Genomic DNA, 19542 nt, shown 5'->3' on the forward strand with positions numbered 1-19542 from the left:
GAATAATGTTAAAATGTTAAATCTATTTTAAATCTTTTTAAGTTTTTCTGATAATTCTTTAATGTATGGTATTGTTATTATCCTCCTATTATTCTTTGTGTATGCTATAGGATCTCTTTCTAAGTTGTTCTATTTTATTAGGTCGATGTTGAAAACTTCTTATTTATAAACAATAAAAGGATAACTATTTTCTAATAAAACACATCTTAAAAAATGGTTTTTTTCTAAGAACGAATTTTTGTTAAACAAGAAATTGTGGCTCTATTTTGTAAGGATTTAATGATTCCCTTTTTAGCATTGATATTATAGTTTGATTTGTAATTTAAATATCTGTCAGTGTGTGTTGGTTTTCTATACACCTAAGTCTCATATCCAGTATCGTTCTTAGATATTAAAACATTTAGGAAAGATAGTTTGTTGTTATATTCCTTTTCCATGGTAAACATTGTCTCTTCTTTATCGTTTATATTATTCAGGAATGTGTCAAACGACGCTGATCAATGAGGTTATATTGGGAATACATTATCTAGATACGTACACCATACTATGAGTTTTAAATTTTGTTTAAACAGGCCATTCACATTCCGATTTTTTTATTCAATTTAAATTATTTTTTTTATTCAAATAATTTCCAATTACTTTATGCATAGGTCCCTAGTTTGCAAATATTTAATAGAAAACAAACTTTCGATTGCACGAAAACTACTCCTATTAAAATACACGATTCTTCATCATCATATACTTTTTGTTAGGGTAAATCATTTTTCTTTCTGTAGATCTATTTCGGACCCTCACACACAGGTACAATTTGCAACACTCCAGATTGGCTACAGAAGAATTATCAACAAACAACGAAAATTAAATCATAGCTGTATTGAAATTGGAAGTAACTGTTTCTTTATATTGTTCTGAAGTTATTTCTTTGTGGCATATGATGCAAATTTACTATTTTAAATGGAAATAAGCCTGAATATTAGTTATAAATTAAATTTTTTTGATGTTTCGACTTCAACTTCGGATTATTTTGATAACGATTTCCGAACTCTAAGTCCAAACGTCAACTGTCTTTAATTTCTAACTTTTATTGTGCCATTTTTTCAATTAAAATAGTAAATTTACTACAAGATCACTTTGTAACTGATATTCCCTTCCTGTATACAATTTGATTAAAACATCAGCTCCCAACAAAATCTCAATTGGTGCTGTCTGTTTGACATCGTTGAGCAAAGATCCCTAGTTCGCAAATAAATAATTGAAAATAACTTTCAATTGCACGAAAAATTATTATATAGTAGGTGGACCCATTCACCCCACAGGACGAGTATATAATTTTTAGAAAAAAATGTAGTGTATATAATATTATGTCAATACTGCCGTTAAAACGTGTACATAATATACTGCTATTAAAATTATCACCCATCTGAATTAATATTATTACTGTTATTATTATCACCATTGCATTATTACTATTATTTTTAATAGGCCCTTACATGTAAAGGCCCATACACCATATACTCAGATTAAAGAACTTGATAAATAGCCCTGCAAGTTTCTGGTATCACCTTTCTCAATAGTTGTGGAGATATTTTACAGCTGAACTTCAGATCCTCAAATGACCTTCCAGTGGCCAGAAAGCGTTATGTTGCTACAAGGCGTTGTTCAGTACTGACACATTCACGCATGACGGTATCTTTTTTGGAAATGGGTAGATCAACTTTTTCCAGCAACAGCGAAAAAGTGAAGTTGTCCATTCTGAGGTAGTTTTTGTAATCATCCTCATCAATGACATTGAGCAATTTCGTGTCACAATAGTTCACACGATCAACAAATAATTTCTTCATCCAACATTTTTTCTTCTTTTTTTCAAATGATAGGGACAACAAGCACAATGCTGCCATTTTCCTCCTTCTAATTATATTTTGCGTAGTGTTTACTAGATACATTTTTTGGTTAAGCGACTTACAATGTCGTGAAAACAAACTAGAACTGAAGTTGGACCGCTAGTTGGATAGCAAGTCGGAGCGTGAGTGGAGACGAATATCCAACTAGTAGTCCTACTAAGTGGGACCGCAAATCGGAAGGTGAATGCCTTGCTTTAGAAATAATATTTGTTTTAAAATCTTCCATAAATATATTGGCTAATAATGAAGCTAAACTAGGGCCCATTGCTACATAAAAATTTTGTTTATAAAATTCTGTATTTAGTTGAAAATAGGGGATAATACCTATTATACGAGTACATAATGTCAATAACTCAATTATAGCTGATATATTTAGTCTTGTTTTAGTTGTAAAGTCGAGTCCATCGATATTTCATCCGTCGGCAAATTCAAACAGATAATATTTGTATGATATGAAATTCGAGTACTCCATATCCAGGGACGTCTCGCGATATTGGTTATTTCACCGACACAAATTTTTTGATACAGGTATTAAATCATAAAATACGATGTGTAAAGTGTATATTATATTCAAAAAGCAGAAAATCTGATTTTGGAAAAAAAAAAAACAAAACGTTATATTTCTTTGTTGTTTAAATGGTTGAAAATGAAAAGTAAAAAAAAATATCACTACCACCCTGTCGGAAAAAATACTAGGTGATACAGTGGCATCTTCTATAGGGCTTTTTAACGCTGTGAAAAAGTATTTTACATTTAGAAAAATATTGTTGTAAACAAAGTTAGTAATTTATAATGAAAAACTGAGTTGTTTTAACTGAAATAATTATCATATTAGCGTACTTTGTCTAAAATATTTCTCCTGTAGGCGAGCTCTCATCATCGTCACTATCGACCAGATTAATCATAAGTTGTCCACTGTTTGAAAATACTTGTTCTAGTCTTCTTTACTCATTTTCTACTTTCACTACATGGTTTACTGCTTTTTCCAGTCGGCACTTGTAATCTCTGATAGTTAATATCGAATTAAATCGACCACTTTCGCGTCAAATTTTGGAAAACTATTTTTCCTCTGAATCCGTTTTTTTTAAATAAGTTCTATAGGTTTGAATATGCAAAAATAAGGTGATAACCTTAAAAAAGTATGGCCATGTTGTATTGCACTAGTGTCGAGTATATATTGTTTCTTATAAGTTTTAGTACGAAGCACATCAAGTAACTGTTTCTTATTATAGTTGTCTTCAAAATACAAATCATTATCTGAGAGGATATCTTTTAGTTCCTGTTTTGAAAACGAACTGTTAGGAATTTTTTTGAAAAGCCTTGAGTGGTAGCTAGCATTGTCCATAACTATCACACTGCCCGGTGTTATATTGGGAAGTGTATTGTTAAACCATTCTTCGGATATAGTAGAATTCATATTCTGATGATAATCTACACTACATTTTTCTATTTTTTTCCGCAAAGCATTAACTTATTTGGCACCCAACCATTTGCAGATCCACAGTGCACAACAATTATCCGAGAACCTTTATTTGGAGGTACTCCTTTCAACTGGCACCTAAGTGAACCATCAGTCCAACCCTTTCTAGCAGTATCATGCGTATCATACCATGTCTCGTCTAAATAATATATAGTCCGCTGTTGGTCTCGATATTCTTGAATTTTTTTTTAAATAATCTAAACGCCAGTGTACTATCCTCTTACTTTCCATAATAGCCACCCGTTTATCAACGATTTTGTATTTGAACCCAAGTTTTTTCAGCCGTCTACGTAACGTGGTTTTAGGGCAGCTTCTTCCATCACAACAAGCTTGGTGTATATAATATCAATTGTTGGTATTACATTTTTTTTGTATTCCTCGTAAACCAAATTTCCTAAACATTTAGCAATCACGATATTAATTTGTTTAGGTTTTCCAGTATATGATCTTGTTTTTCTCTTTTTAACACCACTTTTTACGATATAGCGGATGGTAGAATACGGAATTCCTGTTAGAAAGAGCGTTTTTTTATAATACTGCCTTTACAACTATTTTCAGGATCATGTTGAAGATTTTTGTAAACGTTCATTTAAATTCTCTTAGATTGTTCATTCAAAACAATTCTTTTCTTTGGAAGTCTTAAACACTTTTCTACAGTTACAGTCTCAGTGTTATTGTTTTTTGTATCACTTACACTTAAAAGATTGTTGACTACTACACTTTCTCTACTACTACTACTTGGGTTTTCTTGATCCCATGCACGAAAAACTGTAGTTGATTTTTCCCATGGTCTAAACATTTTCTTTATACACAAATAGACAGTTTCAAAAAAACAAACAACAAGAAAATACTCCAATTATTATAACTACTCACAACAACATTTCAACACAACTCAAAATTAAAACGATGCACAATGCACATCTATCTATAAACAAGCTAGTTGCAAAGATACAACTAAACTAAAAATTTGCAAGTCCAGTCCTTTAGATAAGGCACATGCCGGTATTTTTCCAACCGGATTACTCATCGTAAATCAATCAGTTTAAAACTTGAAAATTGATACTTGGGCATTAGTATAGTTAAAATTGTTAGACGATTATATTTAGACGAACTATAAAGCAATATAATTAAAAGTTTTTTCTACTTTAAGTTCATTAGTGGAACGTAATTCAAAATTATGTTGCACATTATATTTGAAGCATTATTTGGTTATTCTCCATTCACAAATTGTTGAGAGCACGAAATGTGCCTCAAAGTCATAAAACGGTCGTAAAATTTGTATCATTATAGGCGTTCCTGAGGTGTTTATTCATTAAATAATAATATAATGTTTTAATACTGTTATATATAATATTAATAATGTTTTATTACTAATATATTTAGCAAAAAACAATTAAAACTTTCACGGCTAATGTTGGTTATTTATTACATTATATTAATAAAAATAAGAATTTAACCATTAACAATTTTGTAAATAAGAATACCTTATCTCTTTGGATATTTCAATACTAATCTTCGCGTTTAATCACTTTACTAGAAAACCTGGAATTCATATCCGAAGAATCATTCGTTGCAAGATAATTAGGATGGAATTCCCCAGATTTTTAATAATATAATGGGTATAAAGATGCCGGCTTTGGTCACGTGGCTCGTCTGTTCAGTTTATATTCGAAACTTAACTTGAAAGGGTGAAAATATTACGAACGAAAACAATTTTTTTGTTTAATACGTTTTTGATCGCATCTAATTTACGGCTCGTTGGTGTTTCCGCGTCCGCGGTAGTAATTAGTAGTAACATCATCAAGTTTTACACGGGTACTGTTGCGTACACTCAGTAAGTCTGTCTATTCACCAAGAGAGAAGACTATTGTCCTGAATGTTCACGATGCTCTGGTTTCTCAGAATCCCACAAATACTGCTCGCAACATAGTCGAAAGTTGTGCCAACATGACTGGCGTAGGGCAGTCAACTATATAAGGGTTCCTATCAGAAAGAAAAAAACACGGTATAGCTAACCCAAACACAAACGAACACTTAAAGAGAGGGAAAAAGCCTATTGAAATTGATGAATTTGCCAAAAATTGTATTCGAAGGAAAATTCATGGATTTTTTTTTAAAAGAAATACCAAACCTAAACAAAATTTTACAAGAAGTTAGAGACGACCCGGATTTGCCTCATATCGGACGAACTAAATTGTGGCAAGTTTTAAAAGAATTAAATTTACGGTGGGAGAAATCAGACAGAAAATCACTTTTGATTGACCGGGAGATAATATGTTGGAGAAGAAATTATCTAAGATATATATAATAACGGATTTATTACGGCTGTCGCCGCTTCTCCGCCCCCAATTTCCATCTTTTTCTGTCATATGCAGTTGCCTCTTCTAAGTCTCTTGCCGCCATTGCTTCATCAATATCGTTGCGCCAACTTCTCCGTGGTCGTCCTCTCTTTCTTCTTTCAGGAGGGATCCATTCCAGTACTCTCCTAGGCGATCTGTACTCTGGCATTCTTTTAACATGTCCGAACCAGATTAATTGTTTTCTTTCTATGTCATCATTGATATTTCTCTCCATTTTCATTTCGTTTCTTATTTGTTCGTTTCTAACTCTCTCCAGTTTCGATCTACCGCAGCTTCGTCTCAGATAATCCATTTCTGTCGTCATAAGTTTGTTTCTATTAGCTTTGGTGACGTCCCATACTTCCGAACCGTAAAGTGTAATACTTTGAACTATACTACCGTAAATGTGTTTTTTGGTTTCTCGTCGAATTGTTTTTTGCCAGAGAAGAGAGTTTAAGGCACGGGTCGCTGCTCTGCCCTTGTTTATTCTTTCCCTGATTTCATCTGCGCTATTTCCCTTCTTGTTGAAAATGACCCCCAAATATTTGCAGGATTGCACGCCTTTGATTTTGTCGATATTCACATTTTGTCATATTCATGTTTAGACCTGTCACCTCATATTCTTCTTGCAGTTTTCTTACCATATAGCTAAGATCGTAGCTGTCTTCGGCAATTACTACCTGGTCATCCGCAAAGAAAAGTGTATATAGCTTGTTTTCTTCCACCGTTATTCCCATGTTTCTACATTTTTTTACCCATTTCACTAAGGATCTGTCCAAATAGATTTTAAATAAGGTGGGTGACAGACAGCAGCCTTGTCGTAGTCCTTTTGTTGTTTGAAAAGGAGAGGTGATTTCTTGTCCCATTTTAATTCTCGCAAAGTTTTGTTCGTAATATTTTTGAGTGGCGTTAATAAGAATTGGGTTTATTTTCAAGTTACACATTTCTATCCATAGTTGGGAGATCGGTACACTGTTATATGCTTTTTCCAAATCTATTAAAGCTATATGAGTTTCTCTATTTCTCTGCACTCGTTTTTCCATTGCAATTTTTAATGTGAAGATATTATCCATAGTGGAGCGTCTGGCCCTAAATCCCGCTTCTTCTTCGGGTTGTTTGTCTTTGATATCATTTTCTATCAGGTTTCGTAGTACTTTTGAGTATAGTCGGCCTATAGTAGCAATCACTGCGATCCCTCTATAGTTTTTAGGATCCATCTTTGTGCCTTTCTTGTGTATTGGAGAGATATACGATTGTCTCCATTCTTCTGGAACTTCTTCTCCGTTTAAGCATCTTTCGAATAATTTTCGGATCATCTCAAACAGTTTTGATGATCCATATCTAATCAACTCTGGATGTATTCCGCCTGGGCCTGGAGATTTTTTTAATTTCATTCCCTTAACTGCTTCATTCACTTGTTCTATTGATATTTCGATTCTTCCTTCTACTTCCACTTGTTCATTTGTCTGTTTAAACCTTTCTCTTCTCTCTGTTAATAAGTTCTCAAAATGCTCTACCCATGTGTTCTCTGGTATTCTATTTATTATGACTTGGTTTTTTGTCGTTGTTCTCATCGTTTTTATAGTTCTCCAGGCTTCAGAGCTCTTTGTCCCTCCTATATGGTTGTCTAGGTAATGGCATTTTTGTTCCCATGTACTATTTTTCTTTTTAACCACTTCTCGTTTGACTTCTTTATTCAAGTTTTTATATTGTTGTTTTGTACGTTCGTCTCCCTGTTGTAATAACTGTAGATATACTTCCTTCTTTCTTTTTATCTTTTCTTCCACTTCTTTATCCCACCAATATGGTTTATCTACTCTTCGTACCTGTGGCCCTAAGGCTTCTAGCGCTGCGTCTTTCATGCAGTTTTTTATATGTTCGTATTCATCCGTCGTTGATCTGTGTGATTCCTGTAGTTTTTGTGTTAGTCTCCAGGAGTAAAGTAACTGTGTGCTCTCGTTATCTAGATTATCTAAGGTGTACGTAGTTCTCTCTATTTTTTCTCTTTAATTATCTAAGATCCATACGAAAATTCCGGGCTAAAGAAAGGCCAATCTTCTACCAGGATGAAACGTGGGTAAAGTCAGGTCATACTCTAAAAAAATTTGGTCAGATAAAAATATATTAAGCTCTAGGCAAGCCTTTATGGAAGGTTGGTCTACTGGTATCTCCCCACCTTCTGGTACACTCAATATCATATTTAAACACATTTTGCATTTAAAAAGATTTAGGTCTCTATTTTTTCTATTTAAATAAATCTCTAGTTTCTCGTGCAATTAAGTAATACAAATAGTAACATAGTGTATTAGCGAATCGCATAATTAGCGAAAAATATTTGTGTTTCAGACTTACCAAAAGATCCAAGAACAAGTACAGCCCTCTACGTAGATGACACGAAAACTATGCACCAGGAAAAGATGATAGAAGAATAGTCCAAAATATAAAAAATTACCTTGGAAGAATCACAGAATTCACGGAAAATGGAAAATCAAGATCAATACCCAAAAGACGCAATTCGACATGTTTACAAGAGAGAAAAATCCACCAGTAGTTGAAATCACATTAAGAAAAAACATTATCCAATCAAAAGATTCTGTCAAGTTTAGATTCAGACTTCACGTAGAACACGCAACAAATCAAGGTAAAAGCATGTATTCAAAAGAAACTAATACTTCCTTATATTTTTAGATCTAGTCCACTAACGAAGGCCAAAGAGATCCAGTTATACCAGGCCTTCGTTAGATCTGTAATATTGTACGCTGACCCAGTATGGAGCTCCACCTCGGAAACCAACTGGAAGCAGCTAGAAGCTACAGAAACGTCACGCTACAGGATCATTGATGGACCAACATGGAAAGAAACAATAACAAATGAAACTATTAGAGAAAAGCCCCAGTATACACCACCGAGGGAGGTGGATGAGAATAGGACAAGATACTTCTTTCACCAAGCCACAAGAAGACTCCTAAAGACCAGGGACATCTTTGCCTAGAATTTGTTCCAGAGGATGTACAGATCAAAACACAGACAGATCAACAATACGATCAGGACCTATCCGGGTGGTTGCCAAAGACAGCAAATTAAAAAAGTGGGTACGGTGCCGAAAATAAGTATCTACAAATAAAGAAGCCAAGGTATCCATGACAGAAAACGTTTTTTTTTTATTTTTTATTCTTATTTTTAATTTTTTTTTATTTAGTGAATCGCTTGTTTTAAAAGTCACAATAAAAATTAATTATTTAGCATTTTACCTCTAGTGCTTATTAATTTGGTAGCAGTTTCCTCAATCAAAGAAAAAATATTTCAACCCATTTTATGTACACTGTGTAAAAGCCAAATGGAATAAATTCATTATTTAGGTTACTGTACATATTTATAAAAAATCCCGAAACACGTCCATTTTAAATTATAACTTGACATTCTTTAACGTGAAAATGCAACCCCTACCTTCAACCCCCTTAGAATGACAGGTACAACCCCCAATTTTTAAAATAGGAAGTATAGGCTTGTGATATATCGTTTGAAAGGTCTTTTCATTCTCAATTCAAAAATGTTTTCGCTTTCAAGTTTATTAAGATTATTTAAGATAAAATAAATTAAAATCATTTGGTTACCGAAATTCGCTACAATACAATCAAAAACTAAAATGTAATGCAAAACGTAATAAAATGTAGAACACGAAAAAGAACTATGAATGTTATTGAAGTAGATGTTCAAAATGTTCACCGCGAACGTCTTGGCGACATCCTAATCTCAAATAAAACTGTCTTCTAACATTATTTAACATAACAGGCGTGATCGACCTAATCGCAAGCGTTATTCGTTCTTTTAAGTCATTTAAATCAGAAGGTTTAGTTTTTTATACATGGCTCTTCACATATCCCCATAAAAAGAAATCTAATAATGTAAGATCAGGTGATCGCGCTGGCCATTCAATCGATCCTCGCCTCCCTATCCACCGATTGGGAAAAATTGTATCGAGGTACTGCCGGACATTATATTAATACGGTTGGTAATATGGTGGTGCTCCATCCTGCTGAAACAATATCGTATTCGCTGGAACTTGAGAGTTGTTGGAATGACATCATTTTGAAGTAGTGCCAAATAATTGTTGCCATTCAAGTTGCCCTCAATGAAAAAGGGACAAATGGTATTGTTTCCTACAATCCCTGCATAAACATTAACCTTTTGAGGGTATTGAGTGTGTTCTTCTCTCATCCAGTGAGGATTTTCCGTGGCCCAGTAGCGGCAATTTTGCCGATTAGCATGACCGTTAAGTGAAAAAGTACACTCATCAGAAAACATAACGTCTTCTAATTGGATAATATTGTTATCCAACATGTCCATCATTTGCTCACAAAAAAAAGTTCTCCCATCAAAATCGTCTTCCATGAGCTCCTGAGTAGGTATCATCTTATAGGGATGCAATTTATTTTCTTTTAATATGTTTACTATTGATGTATGGCTAGCATTGAATGTAGTGGATGCCTGTCTACTCGATGTATGTGGATTTTCCTGAAACTCAAGCAACACATCTAATTTGAGTTCATCACTCAGTGCATTGGCAGCTGCTTTTTTTTATCTGCCTTACATGAACAAACTCGCGAAACTGCTTCTCTATTTTACTTATTGTTCCTTGGGATATAGGCAGTAAATTAGAAGATTTCTCATGAAATAGGCGAGTTACTTCCTGTTGTGTTCGGGTGTTATCTCCGTAGCTAATCATTTGTAAAACTGTTATTTTATGCATTTCCGTTAATCTAACCATTTTTCAGAATTGAATTGAACGAACTTTTTACTTAAATTAAAATACTGACAACTTAAATAAAACAATTTACTAATGCATGTTAAAATAACGTTGCCACGGAAATTCTTTAAAGTTTTTTAATGGTTACCATCTAAAAACCACATTGCTATGGTTTTTGTTCACTTTCTCATTATCAAGACCTAAACGGAAAATAAGTTTTTGAGTATATTTTAGCGAATTTCGGTAACCACGTGATTTTAATTTATTTTATCCTAATTAATCTTAATAAACTTGAAAGCGACAACATTTTTAAATGGAGAATGAAAAGACCTTTCAAACGATATATCACAAGCCTATACTTCCTATTTTAAAAATTGTGGGTTGTACCTGTCATTCTAAGGGGGTTGAAGGTAGGGGTTGCATTTTTACGTTAAAGAATGTCAAGTTATAATTTAAATTTGACGTGTTTCGGGATTTTTTATAAATATGTACAGTAACCTAAATAATGAATTTATTCCATTTGGCTTTTACACATTGTACTATGTGAAATTAGACTAAGGATCCGCACACTGAGAATTAATGGTAATGTTTACAAAACACATGACACAAGTATATACCATATTACTTGATAGTTTTCTGTTTAAACGAAAAGTATAAAAAATTAAAATATTTTCAGTTTCAATTCTAAAGCAAACGTCACCACAACATATTTCCTACCTCGGGAGAAAATAAAGGAAAGACGGCGGTTTTTTCCTCACGCTGAGAAATCTCATTATGGAAAACAAACAAAAAAGGTTTACCTATTGCTTTTCTCTGAAATAGACTGTCCTTTACAGAAGAATAGCGGACACAACGACCGTTTTCAGGGGCGTTTCATCAGAATTAAGATAACAATCAGCTTTGAGTTCAATACTTAAACCAAGGATAAGAAATGAGCCACCGCTTTTTCGGGGTTATCGTTCTGCTTTTAATTAATATTTTGGGTCGCGTGTTTCGCAAAAAACAACATGTCAAGCCTGGAAAACGTCAGTACAATCTAATAATATCGTTTCGGTAATAGCCATAAGAATATAATATCACTAAATACTATTACTTTTTTACTTTAACTGGCATCGTTACAAATATATTTGCACGGACTACAATTTATACAATTATTGTGTGTAGTAATTTAAGAGAGCAAGAAATTAAGAAGAGCAAAGAAAAACAAAACATTAAGAAAATAATATTACAATAAAAAACTGAATCGTCACTCATAAAATTTAATGACATAAAAAATAGTTCAGTGCAAATTTGGGGTTAATTTTTAAATAATAAAATACTGTTTTTAAAATAAACTAGTGAAAATACAAACACGCACTAATTTACATATATTTTGTAAGTATATATGTTGTACTCAATAACCGAATTCGGCCATTGACCGAAATTTATACCCAGTCAGACACCTACAATATGCTTAATATTATATTTTCATATCTAAAAATAATTCACCATCATCACTGGCTCGACAACCCTTTTTGGGTCTTGGCCTGTTCCAGGATTCTTCTCCATTCTGATCTGTTTCGCGCAGCCGTCCTATTTTAATGAATGTTATAATATCCGGATCCTGGAATATTTTGTATAGTTTAGAGTTGTATTTTCTTCGCCATATTCCATTTTCTTTTGTTCCCTTATATATGTGTCGCAAGATTTTTCTTTCGAAGGTGGCTAACAACGTTTCCTCTCTTTTAGTGAGTGTCCAGGTTTCTGAGCCGTATGTGAGTACCGGTCTTATTAGGGTTTTATATATTTGGCATTTTGTTTTTCTTGCGACGTTATCTGATCTTAGTTGCCTAATTAAGCCATGGTAACATTTATTTGCAATAAATATTCGCCTCTTCACTTCCTTCGTAACGTTATTATCAGACGTGACTAGGGATCCCAAGAATATAAAGTTTTTTACCCCGTCTATGTTGTATTCTTCTATTGTTATATTTTGTGGCTGCCTTATTTCTGCGTTTTTACTTACCTGCATATATTTTGTTTTAGTCTGATTCATTTTAAGACCACTATTTTGTGCAGCTCGTTCTATTTGGTTGTATGCCTCTATCATTTCTCTTCTTGATCTTGCGATTATGTCAACATTATCTGCAAATGCTAGTATTTTCACGCTTTTATTAATGATTGTTCCTCGTGTATTGACTGTTGTGTCCCTCAGTATTTTCTCGAGTACGATGTTGAACAAAATGCATGATAGAGCGTCTCCCTGGCGTAGTCCCTTTTTCACATCTATTGTTTCCGTTAATTCATTTTGTATCCGGATTCTACTTTCTAGTTTTAGAGATTCTTTTATCAGTTCTATTAGTTGTGTTGGTATATTAAATTCTTCCATTGCTTTTATTAAGAATTCTCGGTTTATATTGTCATATGCGCTTTCAAAGTCTATGAAGAGATGATGTGTGTCGATAATATATTCACTTGTTTTTTCGAGGATCTGTTGCAGAACAAATACCTGGTCTATTGTTGTGGTTTAAGTCTTTCATAAATGACGTTGAACATTATTTTGTATGCTGCATTCAGCAGCGTGATTCCACGGTAGTTTCCACATTCTAACTGATTTCCTTTTTTATGTAATGGTACAATAATACCGCTATTCCACTCCGCTTGTAGCTGTTTATTCGACCATATCTTTGTTATCAATTCATGTATTGTTTTTTGTAGTGCGTCTCCTCCTTCCTTCAGTAACTCCGATGCTATTTGATCCGATCCCTGTGCTTTATTGTTCTTTAATTTGTCTACTGCTGCTCTAATCTCGGCTATTGTTGATGGAGTCTTTTCTCTGTTGTCTGCTTGGTCTAATAGTATGTCAGGGTTCGTCTCTCTCCGATCTGCTTCAAACTTTTCGGTAAAATGTTCTGTCCATCTACTTAGTATCTCTTGCTGTTCTGTCAATATATTACCTTCCTTATCTCTAGACATCGTTGTTCTCGGTTTGAAGTCTTTTCTGCTTTTGTTTAGTCTCTGATAAAATTTTCTTGTCCCTGTTGTCTTGTTGAACTTAGTTCTTGTAGTTCTTGAAGTTCTTTGTTCATATATTCTCTCTTTTTTCTTCGTTGAGTTTTCTTTTCTTCTTTGCGTAGTCGTTTATATTCTTGCTCTGCTTGTCGGCATCTGTGCCCCTATTGCATCAGTAAATATGCTCTGTTTTTTTGTCTGTTATGATCTGACATTCTTCGTCAAACCAGTCATTCGTTCTTGTTCTTCTTTCTCTACCTTCTATGCCTAGTACTTCTTTAGCTGCCTCTTTTATGATGTCTCTGCATTCTTCCCACTTCTTATTTAGGTTTTTATGTGTTATTCTGTTTTCTAGTTTGTTGTTTATCTTTTCTTTATACTCTTTATTTTTGTTTGTTTCTTTGGGTCCTTCTACCTTGTATCGTTCATGTTTAGAGCCTCTTTCCTTTTTGATGTTTGAAATTCTAGCCCTTACCCTACTTTCGACCAGGTAGTGATCAGAATCCGAAGAATTTTGTTATCTCCCTTTCAAACCAAGTTATTTAATTCACTGTAGAAATTGTTCTTTCTTATTATTTACTGTCTTAAAAAACAAACAACATTTTATTATGTGTCAATTATCGGATTTGTGATTTCAATTCGTTTTAATAATTTATTTTATGATATGGGTTTAAAAAAAATATATTGTACAAATACAGCGCTTATTTCACAAATAATTTGATTGACCTTGTTGATTTACTCTCTGCCATGTTTTTCGGCGGACACTGATTTAGTCTCCGGATTGTGTTCCCGCAAAACTGTCCAATTCTCCAAACACGTGTGGTTCTGCTACCTCCTTCCAAAAATGTTACACAACACAGCACTCGTTCAGATTATATCCAAAATTAACCTCCAACTCGTTTCAAAATAATAATAATGGCACTCTTTTAATAGAAATAGTTTTTCCGCCTCGACTGGTTATCTCGTACAAACTTCATATAAATTTTCTGTCTTTACTTACAGAGTTAGGAGTCTCTTCGGACACAAGGAGTTTGGGATTCTCGACCTGGTCTCTATTGGCCTTAAACTATTCTGCTATCACCAACTTAACTCACAAACAACAACTTATAATTATTTTTCACAAACTGTTCTCAAACTGGACTTCTCGTTCTGGATGGTAAAAACACAATATTTGAAATCTTCTGGTTCAATTTTCCAATCGCCTGTCCTATTCTCCTACACTCGTTCTTCCTAGCCAATCATACACATTCATTCTTTCTACCTATCTTTAAAGTTTCCTATTTTTAACTTTTAAGAAATCAAGCGTGTTTTAGCCACTTACGTTTTTCCATAAATTAACAGAAGATAATACCGAGTAACCTTTCTTTTGTATCTACAGGCAAATCGGTATTTGTAAAAGATAACGTCTAATTCATAGCATAACATTCAAATAAGCATCTAAGCATAACAGAAGAAAAATAATATACAAACCATTGTCTATCAAACATCAATTTGAAATTTTTATCTGCTACAAAACCATGTATAATTATTTGTAGATTTCAAACAATATTTAACACTTTCTAAATAAACCCGAAATGTTTTTCCTATACAAATTGTTATTAGAAACTATTCACTATTGAAGTCCACTGTTATCCGAAAACACTTCTTAATTATAAATCACATTAATAAATTCTTAACCTATACAGGGTCTTAAATATTTATGATCTCATGGTATTTTGCATACAAAAATTTATTTTCTTCTTGATCTATTTTAGAATCATAACAATATAATATATATATATATATATATATATATATATATATATATATATATATATATATATATAAATATATATATATATATATATATATATATATATTTATATAATTAAATTTAATCCATTATGTTAGGTTTCGCTTGTAGCTATGGTTTTACAATAACATCGTCGCAAGGGTGTAACTGTATATTAATAATAACATCTGTATTTTTTAAAATGTAGTTATTGTTTTTAATACGTTTTTGATAATAATTTAAATACACTCGAAAGCTCAAACAAACCTTAGAGTTTTACTTAAAGCCTAATCGATCACTACAAAACTCAATACAAGAATATATATATATATATATGTATATAAATATTTAACCTAGAGCTAAGAATAATACTATAACAAGAATTAATATCACACTCAACAGACTTCCGAGCCGAACATTGCGCCGAGCTTTTAACATTATCTTTGATGTCTTCTTTAGAGCTACCAAGGTCTTAGTCCCCGAGTCCATAGACACTAGTACACTTATCACTAATCAATGCATTACTGCGACTGGAAACAAAGGACGGTTCATTTATACCGTCGATTGACGTGGTTTGTGTAGGGGTTGGTGTGAAGGTTAACGTATGTATTGGCGCGGGAATTGGCGCGGGGGTTGGCGCAAACATTTCTGATAGTAGAATTTTGATTGACGGGTGGGGCGGATAATATTTTCTTTATGAAAGTTTTCCATGTCAAACGTAACCTTATGTTGTTGTCTATTTTATTGAGACAATTACGCCTTTTTTCAATTTCTATGGCTTTTGGGATAATTCTTGATTTTTAGGAGCGGGTGGGTTCTATAGTTCTGTAATTTTTAAAATCAATTTTGTGATCTGTATGAAGATAATGTTGACCTAGAGCTGAAATTGAATCGGAATTGTGAACAGAAATGAAATGTTCATAAATCCTATTTTGGATTCTACGATTTGTTTGGTCTATATAGGATCTGGGCAGTCTGTATAAGGAATTTTATAAACTTCGTGTTGGTCATTTGGAATTTTGTCTTAGATTGATCGGACAAGAGATGAAAGTTTTGTTAGGGGGTATGTTGTCTTTATTCCTCTTATTTTAAGAATTTTGTCGATTTTGTCAGCGACACCTTTGATTTAAGAAAGAAAATATATTAATATTAATCGAAGCTCTAGGTTTAATTGTGCTAACTGCAGAAATCTTTCGAAACATGTATACCTCTTAACATATGTATTTGGTCGATGGTTGATCTCTTTTTTTTTTCATAGCACACGTCCACATTTCTTTATCAATTCTGCAGGTATTTCATCTGTACTATCTAGGCGATTTGTTATTTTTCAGATGTTTTATGATGTATATAGTTTTTTTTTAATATTGGTTTCTAACTAGTTGTTCCGCTGTGTAATGAGTTCTTTCTTCTTTTTCCCAATCCCAATCCATTACTACAAAACCCAATACATCTATATGGTTAATACTCACCTAGTCACAACACCCTATACAAAAAATATGTATATATATATATATATATATATATATATATATATATAAGTAGTCCAAAGTTTTTTGACTAGTTTGGAAAAAATATATGTAAATACTTTTTTCTTTTTGGGTGTGGTAGTCAATAAAAAATAGAGCTTTGCTAAGGCGTACTATTTATTCTGAACCCAAGCTTTCGGTGGTTTTTTGCCACCTTTATCAAGGTCTACAAAGAAAATTACTATGTTGTAATAATTTGAATGGTGCAAAAAAAGGCTATAAAAACTATAAAAAACTTACCGGAATGTAAGATTCGTGGCATAAACAACAACGTTAAATATCATGATAATACTGAAGTTGCAACTAAACTTAAAACTGTTACTGTTAAAAAGACACTTTAAAAATTAATAAATAGGTACGTTAAAAGTTAAAAACAAAATGAAGGACCCACTGATGAACCCACTTTTGGGTCACTCACAAATGACACGGTCCAAACCCGGAAGACGAATAAACTATAAAAATGAAGGACGACATGTTAAAACACTCGTCGTTGCAAGCTTGATTTCAGTCACATTTCACGAGCAGAAAGAGAAAGTGGGTGGACAATTATTGTTTAAATAGTTTGAAGAAAATACAAAAAACAACTTTGAAACTAACGTCTCACAAAATACTGTTTATGAATTTTGAGTACTACCAACTGTATTACCAACTTGAAATTAAGCGGGAAATTAAAAACGTTATTTATGACATAAGCAATCGAAAGAAAATAGTATATTTAGTAAATAGGTTTAGAAAAAATAATAACTCAAACAAAACAAAACTGAATTAGTAACTGAAGTTTGATCAAAAATATTCAATTAATAATGAAATTTTAAAAAAAGAGAAAAGAAAAAAAGAAAACTCTGAGATGCAAAATAGATCAGTCAAAAGTCAATATAAAATTGTAAATTTTGCTAAGATTCTGGATCTCAGATCTTTTATTCAGATTGTTATTATCACTCTTGCTGATATGTACCATCTCTAAGAAAGTTCTCTTAAATTTATTTTTGTCTCTATATAAGCTATATATATATATATATATATATATATATATATATATATATATATATATATATATATATATATATATATATATAATGTATATATGATTTATATATATGTACATATACAGGGTGGTCCTTAAGTAATTGTACAAAAAGAAACAATGGATTCTATACTTTAAAATATTACGCTTTAAGCCAAATTGCTTTAACAAAATGTTAATATTAAGAAAGATACAGGGTGTTAAAGTGCAAAATTAAAATTTTATTTTTTGCTATAACTTTCATGTTTGTAAACATTTATGTATAAAAATTTACAACTGAGTACTTTTAAATATGAGAAATTATAATTTCATGCACACTTTGATGTAACTGATAGAGGGCGCCACTCATGCTACATATGTGATATAAATTTGCACTTAACTTTTTTGCTCTTAAAGTTACCTGTATTTAGGATAAAAAATGTTAAAGATACATTATTTTAACAAAAAAAAGGTATACTAGTTAATAACTTCAAAACTCAACAGTTTTCGAGATAATTACATTTTAAAAATTAGCTGCATAATTCTGATCTAAGGCAGTTACTCCAGGCAACGAAGAAAAAATAGACAAAAACATTAATACTTCTGAATTTTGGTATAAAATACCTTTAATTAAAGTTAATAGTTGACGAAATATTAAATAAAATAAATATATCAACCGGATAATTAATAATAGGATTTGACAAAATAACAGAATAATAGGATTTTACATCAAACATTTTACGTTTTATGTTAAATTAAAGTCGTAATCAAAACATTTTGCTTACAAACCAAATTAAAAAATAGTTATACTAAATAACATAACTTTTTGTCAAAGTAAGTGTTCGATATGTCCACCATTTTCTTTAATTAATTTGTCAATAGATTCCATAAAAGATCGTCTCATATTAAATAGCATCATTGGTTCTAAAGAAACTGCTGCAGTATTTATTTCTTCCCATAGTTGGTTGTGAATGTTTATGGGATTCTTATAGACACGTTGTTTTCATGCGCCCCATACACCAAAATCAAGCGGATGAAATTCGGGGCTACGTGGTGGCTATAATGTATAATGGATGAATATATTATTTTGGATACATATCCAAATCTTATGGTATATTAGGAACTACATCTTATTTATCGCAGAAGTTAAATAATGTATTAAACTGTGATGTATCTCGTTTATTGGTTACTTATATACACACGGAATAACCTATCGATGACATTACTTATTTATATGATTACGTTACAGCTTACGAGTAACTATAATTACATCTCGAACAAATGGACTATTATGATTTATTAACGAACTAATATTATGCTAAACTAAATTGCCTGTGTGTTTACTATATTTATAACAATATCGGTTATTAGGATAACGATGATGTTTTTGTAAAAATGCTGAGTCTTTCAAGTTAGATTTGTAGCAAAAGTATTAGGAAACAGGACACATATGTGTTATTCAATACCCGTGCTCTAGTTTCTATTTATCCTAATAAAAATAGGTAAACAATTTACGCAATGAACAATAAGTATTCTTTTCGGATTTTTTATGAATTAAATAATTATATTAATATCTCACCACATTGCCACGGAATATGACTACCACGACCAATCCAACGTTCAGAAAAGTTGTATTTAAGTATGGTCTAACTGCCTTCTCTCTAGAATGTGGTGGTGTACCATCTTGCATAAACTACATATTTTGGGTTTTTAGCATTTTACAATAGAGAAAAAGTAATACAACGCCATTATAGAAACTTAAAAAGCGATAGCAAAGGGAAATT

Source organism: Diabrotica undecimpunctata, chromosome 2, assembly GCF_040954645.1.
Source record: "Diabrotica undecimpunctata isolate CICGRU chromosome 2, icDiaUnde3, whole genome shotgun sequence".
NCBI classification, from domain to species: domain Eukaryota; kingdom Metazoa; phylum Arthropoda; class Insecta; order Coleoptera; family Chrysomelidae; genus Diabrotica; species Diabrotica undecimpunctata.